Source organism: Lactuca saligna, chromosome 5 (assembly GCF_052625555.1).
Source record: "Lactuca saligna cultivar CGN05327 chromosome 5, ASM5262555v1, whole genome shotgun sequence".
NCBI lineage: Eukaryota > Viridiplantae > Streptophyta > Magnoliopsida > Asterales > Asteraceae > Lactuca > Lactuca saligna.
The window spans coordinates 188,473,001-188,493,265 of NC_136421.1; the positions used below are offsets into that span (position 1 = coordinate 188,473,001).

Below are 20,265 nucleotides of genomic sequence, written 5' to 3' on the forward strand. Positions count from 1 at the left end.
TCTTCACGAAGATACCATTGACAAGGTCATTATGTGTAGATATATGTCTTTTCCATGCACACAGCATGTAATATTCAAAATTTGCTTTTTGGCTAAAGCTTCCACTAAACCTTATCGCGTTAATGAAAAACACATTATCTTTAAAAAAAAGTATACTTTATATCAAGCATACATGATATGTTAGAAATATCTTTTTTTTTTTTTTTTTTTTTTTTTTTTTTTTTTTTTTGTGTGTGTGTGAAATAATTTTAAGAGATCGACTCAAAAACAGTAGCCCTGTCTTAATATTAGTAGTTAGTATTAATAATGTAACCTAATAAATCAAAATCATTTTTGCCCTGTGTCAGGTTTTCTATGCATTGCGATAGGTCATTTTATGTGAATTTTAAATTAAAATAAATTCATGTGTCAATTTATGGTTTTGTTAATTTTCACCAATTCAATTAATTCCACACATTACTGATTTATATATATATATGTAATTTTTATATTATATTAGATTAAATTAAATGTGACACCAAATGCAAAAGAATAGATATCTTCTTTCTTTTTTCTAAGTCCTAAAATTAAGGTAGGTTATAGCTCATTTTACATATCTTGAATGGGTACATAGTATATTTATATTATACTATTATATCGAATTTTGCCATTCTATTTATATCGTTCATTTAATAAACTTTGACGATGACAAGTTACGTTTTAAAAGGAAAAAACTGATTCATTTTACTATAAACATGTTCTAGATTTCATTTTGCAAAATTTTAGGTCTAGGGTTTAATTTAATTTGTTATAGCCTTGTATTAAACTTTCAAGCAATTTTCAAATGGAAAATATAATTTTAAATTTCAAAGAGTCGTTTATGTTTAGCAAAAAATATTGTACATTCTGAACTATATTTCTTGACTTCCTATGTTTTTACGTTTTGGAATTGAAGTAACGATTTATTGTTAATATTAAGTGTGAAACTCATGTGTTTTACGGGTTTATTAAACAAACTTAATATCAACTTGTAAACATTAAATGATTATTAAAGTAATACTTTTACATATATACAAATACTTTATTGAATAAGTACGTAATTGAACTCAAAGTACTAAAAATTAGTATTGACATATTTTAAATCAGTGTTATAAATCACAAATTTCTAAATACTTCTTTGAATACAATATTAGATGTCTTATTGGTAAGGTTACTGTCATTGTCTAAAATTAATATATTTTTATTCGTCTTTGTTTTTAAGTATTAACAATTCAACGTACAACTGCACATAAGTAAACATTTGTTGTCTTAAAATGAATAAATAAGCACAGGGATATCATTGACAATAGTAAGTACGGAATAGTACCATTTAACAAATATACTTATTGGTTATTTTGCAAAAAATACACATAATAAATCAAGGAATAAACTGAACATAAATGTGTAACATAAAATTAGGGATCTAAGTTCAAATAAATGGCATGATAGATACAAAAATAGCATTTGAGATGGTGAATATATCATTAGATCTTCTGTTATCCAAATAACTTTTTCTAATTTTTCTTTTTTCTTTATCATCCTTAGATAATTGACTTATAATATTAACACTATAAATAGATTGAAAACTTAAATGCTCATATCCACATGATATATTTGACTTGACATTTTCTCTATCACCGTGAACATATATAAAATTGTTTGAATATCTTAAATTTTGTTGCCTATAACCTACATCTGTTGTAAAAGAGTAATAATAATGAATAATAAACTACATTGGTAACATGCCATGAAAATTTGATACGATATAAAACAATATTTTTTAATCGAAAATTTACAACAATAAATTTAATTTAACATGTAGTTAAACAATGGGAGAATTTCATACATGAACTTCTTAAACATTAAAATATCATATTTACCCAACTTAATTTCTAAATATCATATTTACCCTTCCTAAAATTTCTAAATATCATATTTACCATTCATAAAATTTCAAAATATCATATATATCCTTTTTAAACATCATAATATCATATATACCCTTTTTAAATATCAAAATATCGTATGTGTACTTTTTAAACATCAAAATATCAATGGTAATATCTAAAATATCCTTCATCTACAACATAATCAACAAAAAAAACTAAACAATCAAAATATACATTCCATAAAGAGGGTTGAAGATGAATATTTTTGTTTGTTAAGAGGACGACATTCCAACAATTTAGAAGTTCATATTTCATTATCATAGAATTAAGGATAATATCGTTAAATTTTTTAATTATTATAGTAATTTTAAGTTATAAAAAATGATTATAAAATATTAAAAACATTATAAAAAAGGATTTCGGTAAATATGATATTTTGAGGGTTTATGAAGGGTAAATATGATATTAAGAAATTAAGCTGGGCAAATATGATATTTTGAGGTTTAAAAGGGGCATATATGAAATTCTCCCTTAAACGGTTACCAATTGCCATGGTAGACATAATGTTCGATTTTTATTATCCACAAGTAATTTTCTTAGTTTTCGTTTGTTTTTAGGGTCGCTAGAATCCATATCATGTTGAAATCTATAAATTAATAATAAATACTGTAATCTAACTATAATGTAAAAGTAATAATTTTTTTTAAAGAATTAATTTACTAAAATATGGATATTACAAAGTAAAATTTAAGGTTTTGTATTTTATTAGGTATTAAAATTTTGAATTTGAAGCTTGAAAACGTAAAATGACGATTCAATGTAATTTATTTATAAATTTTAATTTAAAAAGTATTTAATATTTAGACATTCATATTTAACTTTTGTTTTAATCGATCAATGTATCTTTTATATTTAACTTTTGTTTTAATCAACTCATATAATACATGTGTTTCACACCTAGTTAGTAATAATTAATAATTAACAACTAACAAGACTTATCAACAAATCCTAATAGACATACTAAGTATTAACTATCTCTGATTAGAAAATTTATATAATTAAAAAAATTAAAGATAACCCAAAAAAAATCATACATGTTGTTTATGGCATAGTTATGTGTTTTTTATAAATGTGAACGAGCTAGTTTTGTCTTTTGCATGAATGCGAATGGAATTCATAAGCGCATGTAAGATTTTTTTAGGTTTCTCTTTAGTTTGGTTTGAAAATTCATGTATATAATTTTTCTTTGGTAAAAGTTAATATTGTTGGTATACTACAATATCCTATGGTGCACACACAACCCTAAATACATTGGATCTATGTTTTCACTAATTATATATACAATGATGTTTCTAAAGTATTAAGCCTATAACTAGCATACAAATAAGATATGTATAATAAGACAAGTTTTAGACATACCTCTTGATGTTGTTGATGTTGCTAAGAAGACTTTGGCCCCTTAAGAACTTAGTACCTGCACCTCAAATGGAATCACAACTCACCTAGGACAAATGATGATACTTGAGAGAGAATCCTAGCCTCACCAAACCTCCATATCCTCCAACAATATATTGGTGGTGATTTTGGATATGATGTAACATATTTATATGTGGAATTATAAAGGTCATGGGTATAACCCAAATCCATACCCATGGGTGTTATGATCTATAGTTCATGTGGCCCAACTCTTTATGTGTATATATGTAAACGTGGTCGAACATGGATCATAAGCATAACACATATAAATATAACTAGTTACCGTAATTAGTCCCCATATATTTAATTAGTCCCTTTTGATCACTAAATTAATTAAAAACTAATTATTGATCAATACTAATTGAATCATATGATTTCATATTAATATATTAGAACTTATAATATATTAATAAATCATATATAACCTTCTCTCAAGAGTCCATCCTAACAAATTGTCCTGGTGTTATGCAACCCAAATGGACCATGCTACTCTCGGCTCGAGTACATACCAATATTAGTTATGGGCATAGACATCTCATCCACTAGTCTCCCAGTTGGAAAAGTCTAAAATAATTATTGCAAATATCACGCCAAGATCCCGACTAGTAATCGTATCTCTTAATAGGCACTATCGAACTCTGACCTAGATAATGACGTGTCAATTAGATAAGGGATCATATATTCCTACATTCTAGATATCATATGGATGGAGACATGGATTATAATCATTCTCTTTGTCTATTTGTTGTTTCCCGATTTCCGATTTACGATAAATGACTAATTGAACCAATCAAATCAGTCCAGGCCCAGCGGAGCACTTATATTTGTCATCACTAAATCATTGAGGGGCCCACAGATATCGCTTTCATCCCTCCAAGGGTAAAAGGAACAGAAAAACATCGACCTAAATGTTCTCTTGTACTTTCTCATCAAATTACACACAATGATATGTTTTATCAAAACCAAGTTATTGGTTATGTTTACATATGTCAATGTGCAACCGACGTGCAACTACAACTCAAATGTCTCCATTTGAAGAATATAAGATTTTATCGTCTCATTATCACTCGTGATAAAATCCATGAAGTGATTCAAATGAGCGTGGTTTAATCTAATACTCGAATCTCATTCCAGGAGCACTCATGAAAGTTGCACCAACTTTTGCTATGTATAAACACTTTAGACATCTACAAGCCCAATTCATGACAGTCTTAATTCATACCTATTTCCAACGTAAAATTAACTGTGGAGAGTTTGAATAACCTAGTTATTCGGGAAGTCAAAACATGCAAAGTGAAACACAAGAATAATCGAATCCAATATGGTCTCAAAACTTATGAATATAAATAAAACACCTTTTATTTATCACCATATTGATTACACCTTATTCATTGTATAATGTTTCGAATAATCAACTTAATACTTGAACTGAAACAATAGTCTTGCCATGCTCCAAGCATGCACACTATGTTTATCCAAACAATAGTTATGCCATACTCCAAGAATACACACTATGTTTGTCTATGATCCTTACTTTGTGAAAGAGACCAATTGAACATGATTCCAATGATTCTTATTTCACAATCCCAAATCCTTATCGCAAATGTAAGAATACAATATTCTTTGCCATTTATTGAACTCTGTTAGATTCTTAAACTTATATGCATTGATCCTCTTGTAATGATTATGCACAAAAGTCACAAAGACTTGGTAAAAGACATTTACAAAGTATTCCAATGGAGAGCAATTCCATGTAAACGAAGTCTCAAATTCAAAGTACATTCCTTTGAACATCCTTCTTGCATTAAGTTTTCTAATCTTACACAGATTTAATGAATAACTTCCACCTATGAAACATTTCCATATTCCTATTCTGACTATCACTTCTGAATAAGAGTTACCTCTTTTTAGAATATGTCAATATGGTCCTTTCAAAAAATTTACACCATACTTCCAATTGTCTACGAGCAACCAACCTTTGGTAAACCTCAGATTGTCCTCGACAATTGCTTCACTACAAGAAAAAGACCCTTTTACGACGCGCAAACCACGACACTCATTGTTTTATGTTACGTAAAAGAGAGTGATATTAAAAAAGTGTCATATCTTCAAAAAATTTAAGGATTTAGATCACGCATTATTGCGTGCCCTTAAATTAGTGTCATAAGAAAAAGAAAAAAAAAACACGGAGGGTGTTATATGTTAAATGCGCGTCCTTTGTAAGTGTCGCTTTATAATTTTAACAAACGCATGTTTAGTGGATACGAGCAAAAATGAAATCCCCAAAATTTTGAAAACCCGCCTTGTTCTTTTCTACCTTCTACCTCAAGAAATTTCAAGCCCTATTTTCCCTCTGAGACAGAGATGAAAAGAGAAGAAACATGAAGAATGCCCCTATCATTTTTACAAATTATGATGCTTCTCAAAGCATTTGATAAGAACACCACTCAAATGATTCTAAAAGCTTTTGATAAGCACCCTGCGGGCTTTGCATACCAGAACATCGCATAATCTTCTGTTTATCCGCATGTGTTTCTTCCAACAGGTGTATTTTTCATTCTCTAAACCTCACTCCACATCTCGATTTGTATGACTTAAATTCCTAATTTGAATTCCTAGATTTTGCAGATGCTCGCACACCTTTTTCCAGTCATCCTTCTACCTAGGTGTTGTTTCTTTCATCGTTCCTTCCGATTGGTCTTCTTCTTCATCACCATCTACTGAAAGACTAATTGATTTTGGTGATTATGGCTTCTATGATTCTCTCATCTTCGACTCTCTAATCTCCGATTTCACTCTAAAAACATCGATTGAACTCCTCGTATGATTTCAAGGGTCGTGTGATTTCTAGGGCTCGAAGCAACCTCCTCTATCTTATATTGAAAATCATTTCCCCCTCCCATCACTGACCCTTTTGGAGCGATTTATAGGGTTTGAATCAACATTTACCCTTGTCGATAATCCCAATAATTCACTCATCGCCTTTTGTTATCTTTCGATAATTCTCTTGATGTTCCAGATGAAGCAGCTTGGCTTAATACATATGAAAGATTATCACCGTGCTGGAAATCCATTCATCTATCCTTCTCAGGTAAATCATTTGTCCTTCCTTCTCAGGTATTGACTGTAGGTTTTGTTTAATTTGTTTTCAGTTAACTCATATTGTCATGTTAATCCATATGAAAGCAATGTTCAGGTTATGCATCTGATGTTGAACTATATAATTAAACACATAGAGTGATCATTTATGAAGCTGTTATAAAGAAAATCAGCTTTGAGGACTAGGAATCTCATATTGGACTAAATGATTAATCTCAGATTGAATTAATTGAGCTGTTGGAAACAAATTTAATGCTCGAGGACCTCATGTACATTCATCAACATCTTTCTAGGAGAAAACAAGTGCACATTTAGATGCAGACATTGTAGGGTCCTACACCTTCTGGCACTGCAGGTTTTATAAATTTATGATATTGTAATGATTACTAAGGTCAAATAGGTGATTTTGGTGCCTGAAAAGATACTTGTGTTACTTTCAGGAATGCTCAGATGACCTACTGAGGTGCTTGGGCAAGTACATGTAGCTACAAGGATGCGGCCTACAGAAGCTTTATGGGGTTTAGGAGATGTTATTGGACAATTCTTAAAATGGATTCCGTGAATACCCTATCTATTAATGGAGCCACACGTCCGGTTGGTGATGTGAATGCTTTAGTTGATGAGCTTTTAGTGCTTATTGAACTTCTTGTGGGGGTTACTTTTCCTTCAATGGATGTGGATGAGGGCATGTTTGAGCAGGTATCATTAGATAAAGAGAAGATTGTTGGGCATCTGGATAATCTAAGGACCTCATCTTGTGGAAATGAGGAGACATTTGGAGTTTCCAACAAAAGGGGAACAATGGAGGATAATTCTTCACTGGTTGTTGTTCAAGTACACCAGGATAGTAATGTCTTAAGCCATGGATCAGGGGGAAAATCACCTCATCTCTCTGAGCAATTATCTGCTCGAACTAGTTATGATTATTCTTTATATGCATATGGGGATCATGGGCACTCACCTCCAAAACCTAAACCAAAACCCATGCGAAATGTTTCACCTGAGCTATTGCATTTAATGGATTTTGTTATCATGGGGAAGGCAGAAAGAATGTAGAGCTTGAAGAACATTGTAAGTGGTGTAGAAAGCTTTGGGGATGGGGAAGAGGCAGAAATCATCGCGTTATTAGTGGTTAATTCACTTCTTGCCACAATGGGTGGCATTGAATCTTTTGCGGAAGATGAGGATAATAACCCACCTAGTGTCATGTTGATCTCCAGAGCTGCTGTGGTATCAGGCGAGCTTATTCCTTGGCTTCCATGGTTATTAGATACTGCCGGTTTCATGTCCCCATGAACACATATGGTTCGTGAATTGCTTGCTATTTTGCAAGCTTGTACAAAAAAACAAAGTTATGTGTTGTTCATCAGGTTTGCTAGGTGTCCTTTTGCAGTCAGCTGAGAAGAGTTTTGTTGATGATTCAAGTAAGCAATTGAAATGGGATGGAACTCTATTATGTTCCTATATCCAATACTTAGTTGGATATTCCCTTAGGTGTAACAGATATGAACAAGCAGTTTTCCATAATTACAAGAACAATCAACACTCCATGGGCAAGTCGATTGATGCTTTGTATGGAGAGGGCTTTGGGCAGCAAAGAGTCAAGGGGTCCAATGTCTTCATTTGAGTTTGATGGTGAAATATTTGGTTGACTTGGTCTATGTGAGAGTACTTGGTCTTTCCCTAATGGGTATGCGTGACTTGGATTTATATCGAATCATTTGCAAACACTTTAAACACAACTACTGTTGTTGTAGCCATTGCTGCTGCAACAATAGCTAAATCAGGGAAATCATCAGCTATGTCTGTAGCTGTTGCAACCAGTGCACTAACAGGTGAAGGCATGGCACACATGCCTCAAATTTTCAGTTTCTTATACGCTGATAATCAAGGAATGGAAGAGTATTTTCACGCTTAGTTTTTGGTGGTTGAAAGTGGTAGTGGGAAGGGTAGGAAGGACTCTTTTTATTTTAGTTTCTATGACTAACAACATCGCTTTGAACACTCACATATTTTGTTGGTTCTTTTGAGTTCACATCCACATGCACCAAAGACTTTTAGTGTCGCGCATTACAGGTACCGCTGTTTCCATTTATACCCTTGCCCCTTGAAATTCTATTTTGTATATTTACTTCTCCTTTTGATTTCAGGATCTTCTGATTTTGGGTTGCAGTTATGCTATTTCCATTTATACCCTTGTCCCTGGGGAGTATCCTTATATTCTTATACTCAGTTCTCATCTTCTATATTTATAATTTTATTAACTTTTCTATCTTTCTGTAGTTATATTCTAGTAGTGGTACCTGTAGAAGATTTTCAAGATTCTCAAGAAACTATCTTTGACATGCCACCTGTCTTTAAAACTTCTCATCAGTCTGTTGATCAATCTACTTCTCCACCTTCGTATACTGAGACAAGTTCTTACGAACATGAAGAAGAACAACCACCTTCATATCTTGATTTAATTTAATTTAATTAGATTAATTAGTGTGGATGGGAAATACATTTTAACTTTGGAGAAGATGATCTACATTTCCAGTAGGTAAATCCGTAGAATGATGATGTTTAATTAAATTAATTTAATTTAATTAATCAGGTCTGGCTGCATCTCTCTCCCTTTTGTGAGCATTTTTGGGAGATAAGATATGTTTAGACATATTTAACTCTTTTTATAAACTTTTGTAAACATATTTAACTCTTCTTTTCAGCCAGTTCTTTTCTTTATACATGAGATGATAACTGAATATCTCAAAGTAAGTTGTTAACTTTTTAATCATTATGTAAACATATTAGACTTTTTATAAACTTTTGTATTGTGTATTTTGTAGCGTCTATGTGGGCCCGATCCTACATTTGTTCTGGAATTTTCAATACATCTTCTTGAAAGTTGTCCAAGTCAAACCATTAACCTGTTTTTGGCCGGAAACATCCCTGCAGATTTGGTCAACTCTGACTTAAAACAACATGCTTTCGAAATGCAGGCTATGTATTTGTATGTATTTTCTCTCTCTCTCTCTCTCTCTCTCTCTCTGTGTGTGTGTGTGTGTGTGTGCATATATATATATATATATATATATATATATATATATATATATATATATATATATGTCTTTGTCTCTCATCTTTTTAGTTCAATAAATGAAAAATGCAGTGTGTTATTATTTATTCTAACTGAGGTTTATTATATATCTCCCAAAATACAATGTAGTCATATGGCTTCTAGGTTGTCATATTTGATGGTAATCATAATTGATATTTTGCTTTGTTCATAGCTATAGTCACTGTTTTTGGTTTTCCTTGAGCTTTCCACTATGCACAGAAAAATTGCAAAGTTTCTCATATTCAGATGGTAATCTTTATCATTTGGTATTATTAAGGACTAAGGAGCATCAAATCATCTGAAGATCATCATATACACTGCAATGTGGTGTAACGCATGCTGGAGGGAGTTGGAAGGACGAGCTATTTCTACCACATGTGGCCATCTCTTGTATATATATATATATATATATATATATATATATATATATATATATATATATATATATATATATATATATATATATTGAGTTAGTGACTTAATGAGATGCACTATACATACAAGAACTTCCACTGCAGTGCACAAAATTCAGAACATGTAAAGAAGAGGTAAACTTCTACTTTTAGTTTTGGTTTTTTTATACAGACTTTGTCATGCTTAGTTACATTTGGTAGAGTGTTAGCCACATAATTTAGAGTCATGTGGGAAGATGCTTTAACAAATTATAAATCGCAGCAAACGTTAAGGTTCAATTACATACTCCATCATATCAGGTGTTGTAAATATTAACTGTTTGTATGATGAGGCTAATTTATCTGGTTATATGCATGGGTGTTTAGGTTATGATCATACGCATATATCCCTTCTTTTATTTGTTACAAAAATTGAGATCATATATAATCCCTTTTTATCCATTCATATATATATATATATATATATATATATATATATATATATATATATATATATATATATATGTCCTATTGGGAATCAAAAAAACCGAATATTAATAAACACAACATGAATCTAATTAACAATTATATTTGTTGAGCAGGAAAAGAAGTTAAACGAAGATAAGGAAGAAACATGTGCAGGTTCTCTCTAGCAACATCCTTCCATGCCCTGCAACCTTTCAAAGTTCCTGCATTCAGGTTATTCTCTTAGAAAGGAAATTATCAAAGGAAAATTAAGTCATGGGTTTTTTTTAATGTTGTACATGTTTTGTTTTCTATCATAAATGTTATGTAATATTAGTAATGTGTTACATTTACTTACTATTGGATTGATTATTTGTATTTGACATATTAGTACATTGAATTATCTTTATGGTTTATGGTATTTTATTTTGTATTATGTGACGTTTAACGGATTGTATTTTTTGTAAATGATATTTTATTTTCTATTATGAGACATTAAATAAAAATTTAATTTGAAAATTAATAAATCTATAAATAATATTGTTTTGAAACATATAAAATTATGATACGCATAAATGTGTGTCATCTTCATTTATGACTTGGCCTTTCTTGACGGCGGTTTTAATAATACGCAATCCAAGTCGCAAATGCGCGTCGTAATGTTACGACACGCAAATGCGTGTCGTCTTCCTTTATGACAGGGCCTTCATTGATACGCATTGTGTGTCGTAAATGCACGTCGTAAATCGTGTGTCGTAACTACGCGTCGTAAATGCGCGTCGTCTATAGACGACGCGCAAAAACGTGTTGTCTCTCGTTATGACAGGCGCGTCGTAAATCGCGTGTCAAAACTGTGCGTCGTAAATGTGCGTCGTCTATAGATGACGCGCAAAAACGTGTCGTCTCTCGTTATGACAGGGCCTTTCGTGGCACGCATTTGCGCGTCTTCAGAGCATTTTACGACACGCATTGCGCGTCGTAAAAGGATGTTTTTCTAGTAGTGCTTAATCATTTTAGTCATATCCAATTCTAGAACTTTTCCCTTCCTAATGCGCTAGGCATTTGGAAAATTTAGAAAGGATAAATATTATAGCACATATAATCGATCATATACCCGAAGCATATGGGACACGATTGATGATGTCTCACATAAAGACATGATCCAAGACCAGTCTTTTGATAAAATATATTTTTTTGTTTTCAATGTTTTGATTAATCGACTATGCATAGGGATGTCGTAATAAAAATCGAATTTTGAGAACGCATTATATATAGAATTTCCTTATGTTGAACCATTCCAATGTAAAATTCAAATATATAACCTTGACTAACGATGATTAAAATCTCCATCTAAGCTTTTAGAATTGAAATGATGTATAATTTCCTCTCCCTTAATTATAGCAAAACAAGTTTTCACAATTGAAACTTTTGTTTTCAAAAATTAACTTTGCTAACTTGCAACACTTATCATAGTTGATTATGCTCCCACTAGAATAATAATTACTAACATAACTATTATGCTCCTACTAGCTTTAACATGTACTTAGAAATCAGCTGGACTTCTAGAAATCAATACTTTATTTATTTTCTTACTAAAGTTCAGATTTCTGATACGAGTTGCTTTGATAAGACTTTATCAAGGCTTCTCAAAATCATACACCTTTCCTTAGATAGCTCACATATGTGTCTAAACAATTTTTAGAACTATGAAAATGGATGTCATAATCGTAGTCTCAATTGTTTAGACCTTTGCTATTTCTCACAAATCCATGTTTGTGTGTCGGTTAACCATACATGCTGCACTAATGACTTTGAGAATGCAAATATCACACTTGCTATCAACTTAAACTCTATTTAGCGAAAGAGTTTTGTGACAACCCGAAGTTGTTCCATCGCCGTAACCCGTTCCGCCCGTAAAACCCGTCTTTAGCAATTCGTTCCGATTTCGTTTTTGGGCTAAGTTATTTAAATTTATATGTTTATTATAATCTCATGAGTGTCCAAATCCCTTAGGAACTCATGAAAGTGGCCCTATTCATTAATTTGAAAATTTGTAGATTCGATTGCGCCAGGCTACGACAATTTAATCGAGTGCGACCAAAAGCCCCGTTTAACGTTGGTATTGGGTAGAATTCCACCGTGTCCCAAACCCGAACCACATATAAAGTGAAATGAGCCTCATTTGAAGCCTTTTTCACTCTCTCCCTAACCTCTCTCCTCAAATCCAACTTTTTGATCCAAAATCACTCATTTCAAGCTTCAAATCATCAAGGTAACTACCCTAACTCATAGATTAGCATCCTTAGCCTTCAATTTCGTGTTCAAATCATGGAATAGGACCATAAACATGTGTTTACAACCCTGGAACATCGTTAGGCCGTGAACACATGCAAATGGGGTTTTTGAGCCTTAAAACCCTTCCAAACCACCATTGGAGCTTAGATATGGCTTAAGGACTTATTGGGTTGGACTTAGAACACCTTAAACTCAAATTTTGGGGAGTAAACATGAGTTTACTGCCCAAGAACATTCTTGGGCCATAAACTCCATATCATGGGTAGTAAACTCAATTTAAAGTGTTAAAATGTCATTTAAACACACTAATAGCCTTGGATTAAAGTCTAGAAACAACCACAATTGAATTAGAAGACTTAAACTTGATGAAAACAAATCCCTTAGGAGTTCACGACCGTAAACCCCCCAAGGATGGGTTCCTGGGCCGTAAGCTCCTAAAACATGGTCAAATGATGCCCTAAATTCCATCCAAGGCTTGTAAAATTAGTTTGAATCACATGTGATTGATCTAAGGCCAACAAATCATTAAGAAAAGTAAGGTATAGGATATTACGGCTGTAAACTCCTAGTTTAGGGCCGTAAACTCCCTTTGATGTTTCCTTTGGTGGTTTTATTCCTTTTTATGCCTTAGATTAAATCCTAGCAACATTTCCCAAGTGATATTTGACCCTTAAGCACCTTAAAACCCATCATCCATGAGTTCACGGCCGTGAACTCATGTGGACATGGTCTTAGGGCCGTAAACTCCCTAAGGAGTTTACTCTTGAAGAGAAAACTCATTATCTATGCCCTATACGTCCGTAGATGCTACCTGGGTCACTCCAGACACTTGATTTGAAGCGTTTTCGCATCTTAAAGTGTATAATCATATCTAATTAGTGATTTAAGTCTAATTAGATACATTTGTGTATCATTTATTATTACATAGGAACCTCGGACGTTTTCAAGCCTCGATCCGACATTTAGCATCCTAGTCGACACACTCCTTGTTCGGTGAGGTCATACCCCTACGTCTTTTTTCGTGTTTTCAATGTTTTTAGGGGGGGGGGGATACAAGAAAAATTATAAATGTTTTCAAAACATAAAACTGATGTATTTCTACAAATATCTGGCTAACTTTTAGATATCTTTACCCCTTATGTATTATGTGGAGCATAAGGGATGTTTATTTGAATATAAATACAGGGATTTCAATTACAGTAAAGGAAACAATCAAATCAATCAAATTATTATGGGAATAATTTGGGATCTTTAGTTCTTGTTTTATGAGCACAGATTTATGTAAATTTAATAGATAACTATGTCTGATTCAGTTTGTCTTTGTTTAATTTAGAGTATTATGCCAGATAATTTCATTGTATTAAACTGTTTATACTGTATTATGTTTCAAAATGTTTAGTATGTTTGATAACGTCTGAGAACACCGTGAATAATTTCATACTAGCTTGTGAGATTCGTCATGTTTAAACCCTTTGGGTTATCAGTAAATCCTCCTCGGAAGTGTAACCGGAGTCTCCTGGAGGGAGAGCATGGAATTTGTGAATAGATCTATTCGGGACTGACAATCCCACACTTAAACTACTAGCTATAGTTAGGCAGGCATGCCTGGGGTGACAAGTTCTGGAAATCGTCCGACGCCTGACGAACATCAAGAAGGTCTCGATGTCGCATTAGCATGGTTACCCGACTCACAATACGTATTAATATAAGTTTATTCACGGATTTGATTTTATATCTATTTTCTATCTATAGTTCTTATATCTAGTACGGGATGGTAGTCCCATGGTTTTCAATCTATATCTAGTACGGGATGGTAGTCCCATGGTTTTGAATCTATATCTAGTACGGGATGGTAATCCCATGGTTTTGAATCTATATCTAGTACGGGATGGTAATCCCATGATTTTGAATCTATATCTAGTACGGGATGGTAATCCCATGGTTTTGAATCTATATCTAGTTCGGGATGGTAATCCCATGGTTTTGAATCTATATCTAGTACGGGATGGTAATCCAATGGTTTTGAATCTATATCTAGTACGGGATGGTATTCCCATGGGTTTCAATCTATATCTAGTACGGGATAGTATTCCCATAACTTTCAATCTATAGTTTTGTGTATTATAAACTATTTTATATCTAGTACGGGATGGTATTCCCATGGTTTTCAATCAATATTTTTATGTATTAAAAATATCTATTGTTGTACTGGATGGTAATTCCCAGTGGTTTTCAATATATAGTTTTATGTATTAAACTATACACTGTTGTATATAACGGAAATTCAGAACTTTAAACTAAACTGTCTTTATAAGAAAATATGGGATTTTCTTGGATAACAACTTTTCAGAAAACTAAAGGAAACATGTTCATTTTCAGAAAACAAAACACTTATGAACTCACCAGCTTTATGCTGATGTTCAAACTGCTTGTACTCTCAGGTACGCATTAGACAGGTACCCAGTGATCCTTTTGGCGAAGATGGAGTTCGTAGAAGACACGTCTTTACTTTTGTTCATATGATACATATGTATAACACTTGTAACACTTTACTTTTGAACAGATGTAAATTCTAATATGTAATGTAATGGTTGTTTACTTTGCTTACTATGTACATTGGTTATGATACTTAACATGAAGTCACCCCCGCCTCGGAACGTTTCCACCTTCGGTTTCGGGGTGTGATAGATTGGTATCAGAGCCCTTGTTTACAGTGAACTAAGTATACCAGACCTTACATGGTATAAGACTATAAACACTAAGGAGCCTAAGTGCTCTGAATTAAAAGTATACCTTAAAATATAAGCATTTTCAAAAGTATACAAGTATACCTAACCGTCGAAATCTGTAACTACAAGTAGAACAAAAAATAATTAAATGGGTGTTGTACGCTGTGGTTAAACCTGGGCAGTTATGTAGTCGTGTCTAGGATCAATATAGCCCGGCCAACTATATTCATTTGAGACACAGCCAACATGTGCTTGGGAGTGACTGTGGTGTTCAGCACGCCTAAAACTTACCCTAATACCCCAAACAACGAGCCATCATCACATGGAATCATGAAATACTATGGGAGTATTTCTCGAGCCAATACGTTGTAGAAACCCTCATTCAAACGCTTCTCTTTAATCATTCCTTTAGCGATGATTTATTTGTTGTGATAACTCTATCCTGCTTTATCGCTTATTCAGAATATATATCTGTCATATCTCTTGATTTAATTCAGAGGACTTACCATCCTCTTTTTCCTGATCTTATTGGATCAAGATGCCTCCAAGAAAGAGACCCAACTCAAAGACCAACAACCCTCCGCCACCACCTCCTCCTGAATTTGACCCTGTGAGGTTCCAGGCAGCTGTTATTGCCGCGGTGGCAGCTGCCATGTCTCAAAGGAATTCCGGTGGTTCGGGAGGTGGTACCCAAAACCAAAACCAAGAAGGCAGTCAGGGACACCAAAAAGAGGGTTCCTATAAAGATTTCATGAATGCAAAGCCCACATCCTTTGATGGCACTGGAGGTTTCATTTCCCTCACCCGATGGTTCGAGAAAATCAAATCTAACTTTGAAATTTGTGCCTGTTCAGAATCTGATAAGGTGAAGTTCGCCACCTGCACGTTCATCGAAAAAGCCCTGACTTGGTGGAACGGACGAGTCAAATCCCTAAATTTACCTGTAGCCAATGCCATGGGTTGGGAAGCTATGAAGGAACTTCTGCTGGCTAAGTATTGCCCTCATGGCGAAATGCAGAAATTATAGCACGAACTCTGGAACCTGAATATGAAGGGTTACAAAATTGCCGCTTACACTTCCAGGTTCGATAACTTGGCGCTACTCTGCCCGGGAATTGTTACCCCGGAGAGTAAGAAGATAGAGAGATTCATCTGGGGGCTGACCCAGCCAACAAAAGGAAACGTCTTAGCTGCGAGGCCAGATACATACGATAGCGCCAAATTCTTAGCACAAACCTTAATCGACCATTGTGATGACCTTGAGGAAACAGCTACCACTCCTGAGCCGACAGAGAAGACTGGCGAGAAAAGAAAAATTAGGAAGAAGATGAAAAGTCAGACATCGTAGGAGTCTTCGAAAAGGCAGCAAACTGTGGCAGTTCACGATGCTACTACCCCTACAGTTGTTTCTGTTGTTGGATCCTCAGCTCGAACGCCTACCAGTAGGCATGCTAGAACCCTCCTTAGTTGTGACAAGTGCAACTATCATCACCTCACTTCCAGCCCATGTCGAGAGGTGTTTTGCAACAGTTATGGCAAAAAGGGTCACACTTCGAAGAACTGCAAGACACTAACTCAATCAACCAATCAGGCTTCCGGAGCGGGCATTCGTCAGGCCTGCTATGGTTGCAGAGAAGTGGGGCATTTTCAGCGAAACTGCCCCAAGGCAGCAACGACTGGCAACACCGGAAGAGTTCTAGCAATAGGAGGAGAGGTGAGGCAGTCGCCGATCCCACCGTTGCCACAAGTATATTCCTCTTGGATAAACCTTATGCTTGCAATCCTTTTCAATTCTAGTACTGAAAGATAATCTGTTAGCTATTCATTTGAATATCTTCATAAACATAGTCCTCAACTACTAACCGAACCGTTTACCGTCGAGATGTCTAACAATGAGAAAGAGGACGTTAGTGATATATTCATAGGTTGGACCCTTACTCTCGGCGATCATTCTTTTTCCTATCGATCTTATGCCAGTTTCCATAGAGAGCTTTGATGTTATCATTGGCATTGATTGGTTGAGTTCCAATCATGCGGATATCCTTTATTACGAAAAGCCATCCGTCTCAAGCCTCCCTCTGGTCAGACTCTCACAATCTATGGCGATAAGTTTAGCTCAAATCTTCATATCATTTCCTGCATCAAAGCTTAAAAGGTTTTCCAGAAGGGAGTGCCATAAATTCCTAGCCTATGTGACCATTGAGAAACAGGAAGTTGCATCCCCAAAGTTTACAACTATCCTGGTGTCTATTCCCGAACAGCTTCCAGGAATTCCTCCCGAATGTCGAGTCGAGTTTCGCATCGACCTAATTCCTGGAACTACCCTCATAGCCAAGCCCCCGTGTCGATTAGCGCCAGCAGTAATGCAGGAGTTATCCAGTCAGCTTGATGAGTTGACCATCAAAACCGATATCCTTTTTCCTCGAATAGATGAACTTTTTGATCCACTTCAGAGAACCAGCCACTTCTCAAAGATAAACCTTAGGTCAAGGTACCATCAGCTACAAATCCATGAGAGTGATGTTCCTTAGACAATATGTCGGACTAGATATGGTCACTATAAGCTCGTAGTGATGCCCATCGGTCAAACCATTTTCCTTGGTCATGTAGTAGACGTTGAAGACATACGTGTGGAAACCTCCTAAGATCAAAGCAATAGAGAATTAGTCGGCACCGAATATACCCATAGAAACCCGTCAATTCTTGGGTCTCACTGGCTACTATTGCAGGTTCATCCAGAATTTTTCTTGAATCGCCAAAACCCTAAACATTCTAACACAGAAAGATGTACCCTCTTGTTGGAGCTCTTACTCTGGAAAGACATGCTATGCCTTGGAAAGGATAGAAAACTTAACTCGTGGTACATTAGACCCTTCGAGATCCTCGTTAGGATCAATTCCGTAACCTTCAAACTCCGACTACCTTCAGAACTTAGAAGCATCCATCCGGTATTCCACGTCTTTATTCATAAGAAGTGCCTACCCGACGAAACCCTAGTAATCCCTTTGATGAGATCGAAATCAACGGAAGTCTGAACCTTGTGGAAGAACCAATCCAAATCATAGATCGACAGGTTAAACATACGAAACAAGCTGTATTCCCGATAAGTGAAGGTTTCCCTGGAATGCCGAATTGACCTTGTGCCTGGTGCTGCTCCGATTGCAAAGACTCTGTATCGTCTTGTGCCAGCCAAGATGAAAGAAATGATGATCCAACTGTAGGAATTACTTGACAAAGGCTTTATTCGACCATACCTCTCCCTGGGGTGCTCCAGTATTGTTTGTCAAGAAGAAGGACGGATGGATGCGAATGTGCATTGATTATCGTGAGTTGAATAAGGTGACTATCAAGAACAAGTACCCACTACCTCATATCAACGATTTGTTTGATCAACTTCAGGGTGTTAGCTATTTCTCAAAGATTGATTTGAGATATGGCTATCATCAGTTGAAAGTACAAGAGTAAGATGTACCGAAGACTGCTTTCCATACTCGTTATGGGCATTTCGAATTCCTTGTCATGCCATTCGGTTTGACAAATGCTCATGCTGTATTCATGGATATGATGAATCGAGTATGTCTCCCAATGCTTGATAAGTGTTTCATCGTATTCATTGACGATATTCTAATCTATTCCAAGTCTAAAGCCGATCATGCCATTCATTTTCGTGAAACTTAGAACTTCTTCGAAAGGAGAAACTTTATGCTAAATTCTCAAAATGTGAATTTTGGCTTCGTCAAGTTTAATTTCTCGGCGATGTTATTTCTCGTGACGGTGTATCCGTAGATCTTATCAAAATCGAAGCCATTCAAAATTGGGAAGTGCCCCGTAATGCTCCCGAAATTCGAAGTTTCTTAGGTCTCGCGGGATATTACCATAGATTCATTAAAGAATTTTCTCGTATAGCATACCTCTCACGAGTCTTACTAGGAAGGAAGTGAAGTTCGAATGGGGTGATGCTCAAGAAAAAGCTTTCTCAAATCTAAAAGATCTTTTGACTCATGCTCCAATCTTATCACTCCCAGAAGGTGATGGTGATTTCTCCGTGTATAGTGATTCTTCAAGATTAGGACTCGGTTGTATGTTGATGCGGCGTGGTAAAGTGATAGCCTATGCCTCAAGACAAATGAAAGATTATGAAAAGAATTATCCCACCCATGATCTTGAACTCGATGCAGTGGTATTCGCCCTAAAACTTTGGAGACATTACCTTTTTGGTACGAAATGCCAATTGTTTACCGACCACAAGAGTCTTATGTATATATTCAGTCAGCAAACTCTGAATATGAGACAACAACGAGCCATGGAGCTGATCAAAAACTATGACTGCGAAATCCTGTACCATCCTAGAAAGGCTAATGTGGTTGCATATGCACTTAGCAGGAAGGTTTATCGTAATAGTATGTGTTATACTATTACTCACACTTCGGTGAAGTTCACTATTCTTGATGAACTAGAGAAGTGGCAAGTTGAGGCCTTAATGCCAGAAAATGTGAAGAAGGAAGGAATGGTACATTATGCTGATGTTTTACTTGATGATCCACGAGGATTGAAAGTATTTAAGAATCGGTTATGGATTTCAAAGATTCGTGGATTAAGATAGAAGATTTTAGATGAAGCTCATAAGTCTAAACTGTCAATACATCCTGGTACAAGTAAAATGTAATATGATGTAAGAGCTAATTATTGGTGGCCTGGATTAAAGAGAGACATTGGAAGATATGTATAGGAATGCTTAGTATGCTTACAAGTCAAAACATAACACCAAAATCCTTACTGAACCCTAGAAAGTCTTAGTGTTC

The 20,265-nt window shown here is 34.8% G+C and overlaps 1 pseudogene; it reads left to right on the top strand.

Moving 5' to 3' along the window:
• Positions 1-7,031: 7,031 nt before the first annotated feature.
• Positions 7,032-8,952, top strand: LOC145046054 (BEACH domain-containing protein C2-like; annotated as a pseudogene).
• The last annotated feature ends 11,313 nt before the right edge of the window (positions 8,953-20,265 follow it).